Source organism: Cervus elaphus, chromosome 2 (assembly GCF_910594005.1).
Source record: "Cervus elaphus chromosome 2, mCerEla1.1, whole genome shotgun sequence".
NCBI lineage: Eukaryota > Metazoa > Chordata > Mammalia > Artiodactyla > Cervidae > Cervus > Cervus elaphus.
In genome coordinates, this window is record NC_057816.1 from 47,909,688 (window position 1) to 47,920,071 (window position 10,384).

Here is a 10,384-nt window from a genome sequence, read left to right on the forward strand (position 1 = left end):
TTGTTGCGACACACGGGCTCTGGGGTACACAGGCTTCCGCAGTTGCCGCACATGGGCCCAGTAGTTGAAGCTGCAGGGCCCTAGAGCACAGGCTCAATAGCTGCGGTGCACGGGCCTGGTTGCTCTGCGGCATGTGGGATCTTCCCAGACCAGGGATTGAACTTGTGTCTCCTGCATTGGCAGGAGGATTCTTTATCACTGAGCCACTCGGGGAAGCCCACAGCCAGGCTTTCTTATCACACAAACGTGGGGCAGAAGGGGAGGAAGGAGTGGGGCAAGGCTTAACATCTGTCGGCAATCAAACATCAGAAGTGGAATCAGACTCTTACACATTTTATAGAGAGGGATCAGGTAAAGCCGCTGATAAATAGACATTTGAGCCAAGTGCTGAAAAAATGAGAGAGTGAGCCATGAGGTTATTTGTAGAAACATCCTTTCCAGCAGATTTAAAGGTTCAGCCAAAAGAGAACTTGGTAGTTTCAAGAAACAGCAAAGAGGTCATTGTGAACAAAGTAGGATCACCTGAACTCCATGAAGCTAACATCTACTGCATATTCTGAGAAGCGATTTTTAAAATACTAGCTAGATATAGGTATTCACAAAATTATGTTAATACCATATTCACTTTAGGAATGTGACAAGGATGCCCAATATCATTAACTATTGGAGTTTCAACCAGGAAAAAAGACAAGAAAGAACAGGTATAACAACTGAAAAGGAAGCAAAAAATCAGTTTTTCAGCAGAAAACATGGTTGACCTCTTGAAAACCCAAGAGAATCTATAGTTATATTATCAGACTGAGTTCAAAGAGGTTCCTAAATATAAATATTGTTGTTGTTCAGTCACTAAGTCATGTCTGATTCTTTGCGACCCTATGGACTGTAGCCTGCCAGGCGCCTCTGTCCATGGAGATTTCCAGGCAAGAGTACTGGAGTGGGTTGCCATTTCCTTCTCCAGGGGATCTTCCTGACCCAGAGACTAAAACCATGTCTTCTGCATTGGCAGGTGGATTCTTTACCACCGAGCCACCAGGGAAGTCCAAATATAAATATTGCTCAACCATAAAAAAGATGAAATATTACCATTTGTAGCAACATGGATAGACCTAGAGAATATCATAGTATGTAAAATAAGTCAGAGAAAGACAAATACTAAATATCACTTAAATGTGGAATCTAAAAAGTAATACAAAAATCTATGTACAAAAGAGGGACAGACTCATAGAAAACATACAGTTACCAAAGGGGAAAGGGAGTGGGGGTGAGGTGTGGGCAGGGGGATAAATTAGGAGCGTGGGAACAGGTATGGGCTTCCCAGGTGGCACTAATGGTAAAGAACCCGCCTGCCAATGCAGAAGATGTAAGAGACAGGGCTTGATCCCTGGGTGGGGAAGAGCATAGCATCCCTGCCAGAGGAAATGGCAATCCACCCCAGTTGTCTTGCCTGGAGAACCCATGGACAGAGGAGCCTTGAAGGCTACATTCCATAGCATTGCACAAAGTCAGTCACGACTGAAACGACTTAGCACACACACATAAAATAGATAAGCAACAAGAATTTACTGTATAACAAAGGGAATGATAATGGAAAATAATCTGAGAAAAAAATGTATATAACTAAATCACTTGGCTGTACACCTGAAACTAATACAATATTGTGTCTATACTTCAACAGAAATAAAGTTTCTAAATGTAAAAATCAATACACAGTAATGAGTTGAATTCCTGCATACCAACAAAAAAAATGGTTAAAAATATAAATTTGGAAGGAATTCCCTGGCAGTCCAGTGGTTAGGACCCCGTGCTCTCAGTGGCAACAGCCCAGGTTTGATCCCTAGTTGAAGAGCTAAGATCCAGCAGTGGTGCAGCCAAAACAAAAAAGTAAATTTGAAAAAGATACCAATTACATGTTACTAAAAGTACACAGCAGTACTCTTGTTTAACAAAAATTACATATAACCTTTATGGAGAAAATTATAAAATTGTTGAAAACGCAAAGAAATAAAAAGAAACAGTTACATCTAGGAAGATGTAGTCTCTAGAAGTATCAGCTCTTCTCAAATCTATAAATTCAATGTCAATCTAGTCCCAGTAGGGCTTTTGATAGAACCTCACCAGTTCATTTAAAAATATATGGGAAAGCAAAGGGCCAAGATAAGCAAAGACAATTTTCAAGATAGCAAGGTCAGGGATATTTGAAAGATAGCAACATCTATAAACTTGCTATTTAAGTAAGACAGTATGGTTTCAGTACAGTGGGGACAGTCAAACCAAGAGGAGAAGCAGGTCCTCACATGTGCAGATGCTTGATTTTTCTGACGCAGCAGATTGATGGGGAAAGGAGAATGTGTCCACAGACTCCTGGCACAACCAGTCATTAATGTGGAGAAACCAAACCAGGTTGAACTCAACGCCTGGCAAATTAAAGATCTACAGGTGAACAAGAAAACTTCTAAAGTTTTGGAAGAAAATATAGGAGGTATCTTTATGACCTAAGGGCATGAAAAGATTTTCTAAACAACATAAGGCACAGACTATATAAAAGATAAATAAATCTGATCTGACAACATTAAAATGTAACACTTGTTGGCCAAATGGTAACTTAGGAAGAAAACAAACCACAGACTAGGAGAACATATTTTCAAAATATAGCTGATTAAATTCCTGATGCAAAAAACTGACTCCTTGGAGAAGACCCTGATGTTGGGAAACACTGAGGGCAGGAGGAGAAGGGACGACAGAGGATGAGATGGTTGGATGGCATCACTGACTAGATGGACATGAGTTTGAGTAAACTCTGGGAGTTGGTGATGGACAGGGAAGCCTGGCATGCTGCAGTCCGTGGGGTCACAAAGAGTCAGACTTAACTGAGTGACTGAACTGAACTGTTCAGGATGCATTAACATCTACACGTCAGTAAGGAAAAAAGGAACTTCCAGTAGAAAAATAGGCTGAAATTATGAACTGGTATTTGGCAGAAAAACCAACGGCCACTGGCTGCACTCAGTCTTATTTGCGGTGGCATGCATGTGGGATCCAGTTACCCAACCAGGCATTGAACCCTGGCCTCCCACACCGGGAGTACAGTTTTAGCACTGCACCACCAGGGAAGTCCCCAGTGGTCACTGTTAAATTTAAGATTTCTATTTCCAGTAATAATGGATTAGATAACTCAGATGAATCATCTCACTAAAGATAATTTTAAAAGCTTCAAAACATAAAACGTATCTTCTTGAAGGTACTGAAGAGTTAACAAGAAAGGCCAGTATCTGGGAGAGAATGGAAGCCCAGCTAATCCTCAGGACATAAAGAATCTTCAAGTATGAGTGATTACTGCTGTAAGCCTGTGGCTTTGGGGATGCTTTGTTACACAGCAGTAGGTGACTAATTAAAAAAAAATACAAAGAAATGACAAGGAGTGGTTATTTCTAGGAGGAAGGGAGAAGTGAGCTAGGAAGAGCACAAAGGAGCTTCAACTATATCAGGAATCGTTACTAAGCTGGGTGTGAAAACACAGGTGTTTGTTGTTATCTTCTTTTTGACAAATAGAAAGTTAAGGACATAGTATTGTGAATCTCTGTTTTAGAAGTATTTTCTTTTGTATTTAATTTTTCACACATTTTCTTAAAATATTTTTCAGTTTATACTAAAGAATTATGGTGATTTGGTAATTAATATTCAATTATTTTCTAATTAAATACTTCCCTTTTGTTTTCTTGACTGGATTAGGATTTTTTCTGACATATTGCTGTCCTATTCTTATATATGACTTTTTTCCCAAAGGAGTTATCCTTTGCATGTTCAGTGGCCTGCATTTATGACATGTGGGAAGTGGTGGACAGTAATAGGGAGAGAGGACTATGATGGGTAAGAATATTTTATTTGCCTTAGGAAGACTGATAAAATGTCAATGACAATATACTATGTGATGTTTTCCTATGAAATGTACTGGAATATCTATTTTAAGTAAGAATGGATTATGATATACCAATGGGTCTTAGATACCAATGAATTCCTATGGGACAAATTATGAATGAAATGATAAGTCAGCTTTTTAAGTGTCTGTCCTGATGCAGTGACATAAAAACTCAAAAGAAGCGTAGATAAAGGGTAAAGAGGATTTGACACTGAAAGAAGAGGATTAAGAAGCAGGGGGTTCTATATGCAGTGAGTGAGAACAGTGAAGTGTGGAACAGCACCACCGCTAAGAGCCTGTTCTAACAAAGCTGTGAGGGGGATTAAGTTACTTAGGCATTACAGTCCTTGGGAGAACTGAACTATCCTACAGCCCTGCCTGGTGAGGAGTTCTAGATTTGCCTTAAGGACCCGAATTGAGAACCCCTGCAATATTAAAACAGTTCTAGAGTGAATTAGCTTCAGTCCTACTCCCAAGCTGTGTCCTATCAGATTTCTTATGGCATGGGGGCAGGAGCAGGGAGTTGTCCTCTGAAAGGGTCCGGAGCCTCTTCCCCTGATGAGTGTGTGAAAATTGCCTTTCCCTCTCCATCAGTGCTCTCCAAAGAGGGGTGCAAGAACCACAGCAACTGCAAAGGACATCCCAAGCTGCACATGAATATTAGAATGCCTTTACATATTTTATTTCATCTTTTTAATTTCTATTTTTGCATACATTTCTGAAGTTACATTCTGTTAGGGGTTTCAGCTAAAAAGTTTTGTGATTTTCAATGCAAAAAGCTTGGAGATCAGATACATTTACATCACCTTTCCAAACCTAAAATAAGAACACAATCTGACAGCTATAAAGGCAATTATGTGACTAAAGTGATAAAATATTAAATACTGAGTTTTCTACAGAAAATCTGGTTTTTCCATTCATTGGTCAAATACATGGTTAGCATTCCTGGAACTTCTACCTATGGCCCATTTCTCTTGATATGTCCCATTTGTCTGAAACATTGTGTTTTTCTGAAGTGTGTATTAAGTGTGGCAAGAAAAACTAATTTCTTTAAGTTTACAATAATGCTTGGGTTGGGCTTCCCCAGTGGCTCAGTGGTAAAGAATCTGCCTGCAATGCAGGAGACGTGGGTTCGATCCCTAGGTTCAAACTTACCCTCCAGGGAAGATGCCCTGGAGGAGGTCATGGCAACTCACTCCAGTACTCTTGCCAGGAAAATCCCCATGGACAGAGGAGCCTGGTGGGCTACAGTCCATGGGGATGCAAAGAGTTGGACACAACTGAAGTGACTTAGCTTGCAAGCAATGCTTGGGTTAGTTACCTTAACAATCTAGTATGTGCCACTAGAACAGATACCTAAAAGCAGACACTCAGTTGCTTTTGGTTTTAAAAGCCCAGCTTCCTTTTAGATTCTCTGTGAAGCCTCTGTGTGTCATGTTCTATTGCTCAATGTCAGTTTAACGAACATCATCCACATGCCAAGCACTGTACCAGGGATGCAGGATCAGACACTGACTGACATACGAACAAATAGTTAAAATAGGGTAAGTCCTATTAGTATTACTCTGTAATGTATTGTACATTATAGAGGAAACTTCATCTCACAAACACAAAAATAAATTTACTAAAGAACACATGAATTTCTGGTGCTGGCCAAGATGGAATAAGCCCACAGCAGCCTATTTCTTCAACAATTACAAAATACAAAGCTTTGGATAAAATGCAGACGGCAGCTGCATTTTCAACGAAGACTGTTGAAAATTAAACCATTTTGACTGAGTGGTTGAAGAAGGAAGTCCAAACTTGAAAAATGAACAATATTGATGATGAGTTTCCTGATTTTTCTCTCTTTTATCCGAGGCAGACTGGGTCACAGAACAATGCAATGGGCATGGAAAGCAAAAACTCCCAAGAGACAGTTCATTTTGGCTAGAGAAGCAGTAAAGGGGGCCCCAGCAGGCCACAGTGTGAAAGTCTCCGTTTTTCTCTTTTTCCTTTTCCATCTCTTGACTCTGCCCAAAGGCTTTGCCCCAGTGCAGTCCGAGCAGCACCACTGCATTGGTGGTTTTAGTGGAGCTGTTAGCTAAAACAGCAAGAGAAAAATGATTCCAGAGGAATTAGGAAATGGACTTCTTGGGGTCCCACTTTTCTCTTTTCTCTTGGTTCTTCAAGATAAATGTATTTCTTCATAAATGGAGGGTGGCCCCAGTTGTGAAGAACTACATTACAGCCTGGGATATTAGAGGGCACTAAAACTAAGAAAATCTGGTATTTGTGGCAAGAAGAAGAAGGAAAAGGGGTGCTATTCACAATATTCCCTTATTAGTCATTTTTTTTAATTAGCCTTTTAACGTCTGTAAGAATTTTGAAAGTGTATCCCAAGTTATCTTACATTCTGTTCTGTTCTGTGTTTTGGATTTTTTCATTGCCTGCCAAACTTTGAGTTCACTAATCTTGTTCTGTGCTATGTCAGATCTCTTAGTAAACCTATCTTGTGCTAAGTCACTTCAGTAGTGTCCAATTCTTTGCAACCCCACAGATGCACCACCAAGCTCTTCTGTCCATGGGATTCTCCAAGCAAGAACACTGAAGTGGGTTGCCATGCCCTTCTCTAGGGGCTCTCCCGACCCAGGGATCAAACTCAAGTCTTTTTAGGTCACCTATATTGGCAGGTGGGTTCTTTACTAAAGTGCCACCTTATAAGCTATTAATTTCAGTTACTTTGGGGATGTCCCTGGTGGCCCAGTGGTTGAGTCTTCACCTTCCAGTGCAGGGGGTGTGGGTTCAGTCCCAAGCTGGGGAGCTAAAATCCCACATGCCTCATGACCAAAAAACCAGAACATAATCTTGGCCAAAAAATCAGAAGATAAAAACAGAAGCAATATTGTAACAAAATCAATAAAGACTTTTAAAATGATCCATAGCAAAAAAAAAAAAAAAAAACACTAAAAAATAAAACGTTATTTTTAGTCTAGAATGTATATTTTGATTTTTTTAATAGACAAATTCTTCTATTGAAACCCCATTTTTTCATTCATTTTGTCTATTTTCCTCTATTTTCTTTAACATACTAATCTGTTAAAGTCCTTGCCTCCCATCTCCAATGTTTTGATCATCCATGAATATGTTCCTGACTATGGGTTTTTGTTTTTGGTTTCAGCCACTATTTCACGACTTACTACTACTAAGTTAATCTTCCAGCAGTGAGGATTTCCACCTTTGTTAGGCAGATGAAAGACTGATTATAATCAGAGATCCACTGGGGTGGGGCCAGGTTTTCTTTTAAATAAAATTCAGGCCAAATCTGAATGCAATCTCTCCCTCTTTGGTCCTGAAAAATGGTAGGCGGTTCCCTTTGGAAGATCTGAATTCCATGAACCCTCAAAATCTGACAAATATACATCCCTTTAAGCAGATCTTAGTTTCATATGTATCCGAATATGCAGAACACTTCACTGTTTTTTTTTGTGTGTGTGTTTTTAACTTAATTATAATTTAGTTATATATTAGTTATATATAATTTAGTTATATAATTCATATAATTTAGTTATATATATATATATATATATATATATATAGTTATATATATATAATTTAGTTAGGTCTTCCTTGCTGCTATTGGGCTTCCTTGCTTCAGAGATTGGGGGCTAATTTATAGTTGTGATGTGTGGGCTTCTCATTGTTGTGGCTTCTCTTTTTGCAAAGCACAGGCTCTAGGCTGTGGGCTTCAGTAACTGCAGTTCGGCGGTTCAATAGTTGTGGCTCTGAGGCTCTAGAGCACAGGCTCAGTAGTTGTGAAGCATGAACTTAGTTGCTCTGTGGCATGTAGAATCTTCCCGGACCAGGGATCAAACTCATGTCCCCTGCATTGGCAGGTGGATTCTTAACCATTGCACCACCAGGGAAGTTCCAAGAGTTCACCGTTTCTCACACTTAGCTCATTAATCCATTTGGAATTTAATTTTATTTAGGATTCAACATAAGGGTGCAACTGTATTATTTTCCATATGTGATAGGTTGTTGGCCCTGCTCCTCCCATTATCCACACTCTTTTCTCTGTAACTCTTCAGCTTCTGCAACTAAAAAGGCTGAACATAAGTCTTCTCCCATCCTTGACTTTTGGGTTTGGCCATAGTACTTGTGGATTTTAGATATATAATGGAAGCAAGGCTTAGATCTTGTACCTCTACAGTTTCCATGAAAACAACATACTCTGACCAGCTTGCTAGTACAAGAATGAGAGACATATGACACAAAGGCGTCCAAATAATCTGTAGAGCTATATCTGGAAGTAGAACCGTTGCAGGAAGGGGGATCCCTTCCAGGGCCCGAAACTGGGCTCTTGTCTAACACTTGGAAATGAATTGTCCGAGGAGACACACGTGCTGACGAAGCAAGAGGTTTTATTGGGAAAGGGCACCCGGGTGGAGAGCAGTAGGGTAAGGGAACCCAGGAGAACAGCTCTGCCACATAGCTTGCAGCCTCAGGTTTTATGGTGATGGGATTTGTTTCTGGGTTGTCCTTAGCCAATCATTCTGACTCAGAGTCCTTCCTGATGGTGCACGCCTTGTTCGGCTAAGATGGATGCCAGAGAGGATTCTGGGAGGTGGCTGTGTTGTAGCCACGAGTTCCGGGAAACAAACTCACTCAGGAGGACAATGCAGATAGTGGAGTGCAGTTCATTACACCAGCAGGCCCAAGGTAGAGTCTCCTCTTAGCCAAGGACCCTGACCAGTTTTTGTGAAAAACCTTATATACCCTAAGTGTACTTGTTCAAACCCACCTCCCCAAATTCCTTGAAACTAGTCTGGACAAGGTAAAAGAGAGATACGATCAAAGTTAACCCATGATTCATGTATCACAAGACTAGATAAACAATGGATATTTACCAATAAGCCTGTGGTCATATCCCGATAAACATAATAGAATTTACCACTTTGTTCTCTTACGGAGATAATTAGCATATTCTTTTAGGCAACGGAGAGTCCAAGTAGAAGTCCTGAGGCTCTTTCATCCAGGGGTCTGGTTTTCCATTGGTATGCCATTTCTATAGACACCGGGCACAAAGTTCAGAGTCCACTGGGAGGGTGACCTTGAGTGTAGCCTAATGTTCTCAGCCTGGCCTAAGATGGAGTCCAGCTCTGTCTGTTTCCTCCTTCAGTTGGACATGTGGTATCTCCTTTCCACCTTTCCCGAACTTTTCTTGGTGGTGGCAGCTTATTAGTTCAGTGTTCCTTAGCAAGACCTCCTGTCCTAAAACAACTCATGCAAATTGTTACTATGGTGCCTTGGCAGGGTGGGCAGTTTCAATCAGTGTGCTTCCCCTAACAAAACCAACCAGCTGAGCCCAGCCTAGATCAAGGGACCCTCAGGTCCAGTCCAGCTGAGACAGCAGTTGCCCCATCCAAACTGCAGAAGTATGAGCACCTTATAAAGATTAAATGAAAAATATGTTTAACACACTTAGCACAGTTGCTGGCACAAATAGATTCCATGATAAATATTAATCAAATTTGTAAACAAAGTATTAAAACCTTTTGCAAACTTATGTATAAAGAGTAAGCACAGTAATTCTCAAACATGATTGTCCAGCAAAATCAGTTGAGCTTGCAAAAATAGTTTCCTCCCTTGAAAAGTCGCAGAACCCCCAACACACACATGTATTGCTTAGGCAGACTGAAACCATGGCAACTGTATTTTCCTAAGTACCTTAGAAAAAGTTTAAAACTTAAACACTTAAAAACTTAAACTTAGCACAAAACTTGGAAAGGCCCGTGATAAATGATACATAGAATTCCTTCAATTAAATAGTTTTGTAAAAAAAGAATTCCCTGTCCCCCTTCATAATTCCCAGTGGAAATACTACTGATGAAATACTTTCTTAGGAACTCGGAGACTTAAGTTACATCACTGCTTGTTAACCGTATACATATTACTTTCAGTCAGGCATGAAATTAATATTATGCGCATATTACACGCCTGTGATTGTTGCCATCCTAGAGTTTACTACTACGGGAGTTTAGATAATAAACTAATTATGCAGTATAATTTTATAAATTTTATAACTGTGCTTTAAGCACAATTCATTGTTTTCCTCAAACTACGCCCTTATTTTACAACTCTTTAAACTTGTCTGATGAGATTTTACAAGTCTTCAGATCCGTCGTTCCCCTCACATCTCCGCACTCTCGGAGGGCCTCTCGTTGTTAAGATGCAGGGGCCCATTCACCTCCTTTTCCCTACCCCTTTTCGGCCGACTTCTTCCTGCCTTCCTCCATCACTTTCCAACAAGCAATAGTTAAAACGGGGGAAGACCGCAGGGATCCCGCCTTCCCGCGACCGGCCATGGCTTTCATAGACCTAGAACCTCTTGGCTCGCCGCAGCGGGATTCAACCCAGGCGCGCGGCCGGAAGTGTGGGCCCCGCGCCGGCCGCTTTCCTCCCGCGAGACTGCGAGCCGGGCCAGGG

General features: G+C 40.7%; 1 long non-coding RNA gene across 1 annotated transcript; it reads right to left on the minus strand.

The window, feature by feature from the left end:
- Window positions 1-5,109: 5,109 nt before the first annotated feature.
- LOC122677154 lies at window positions 5,110-10,331 on the minus strand. The gene is made up of 3 exons (XR_006335723.1): window positions 10,160-10,331; window positions 8,853-9,343; window positions 5,110-5,999 (listed from the first exon to the last, which is right to left on the minus strand). It is a non-coding gene; the product is annotated as an uncharacterized LOC122677154 (long non-coding RNA).
- Window positions 10,332-10,384: the final 53 nt, after the last annotated feature.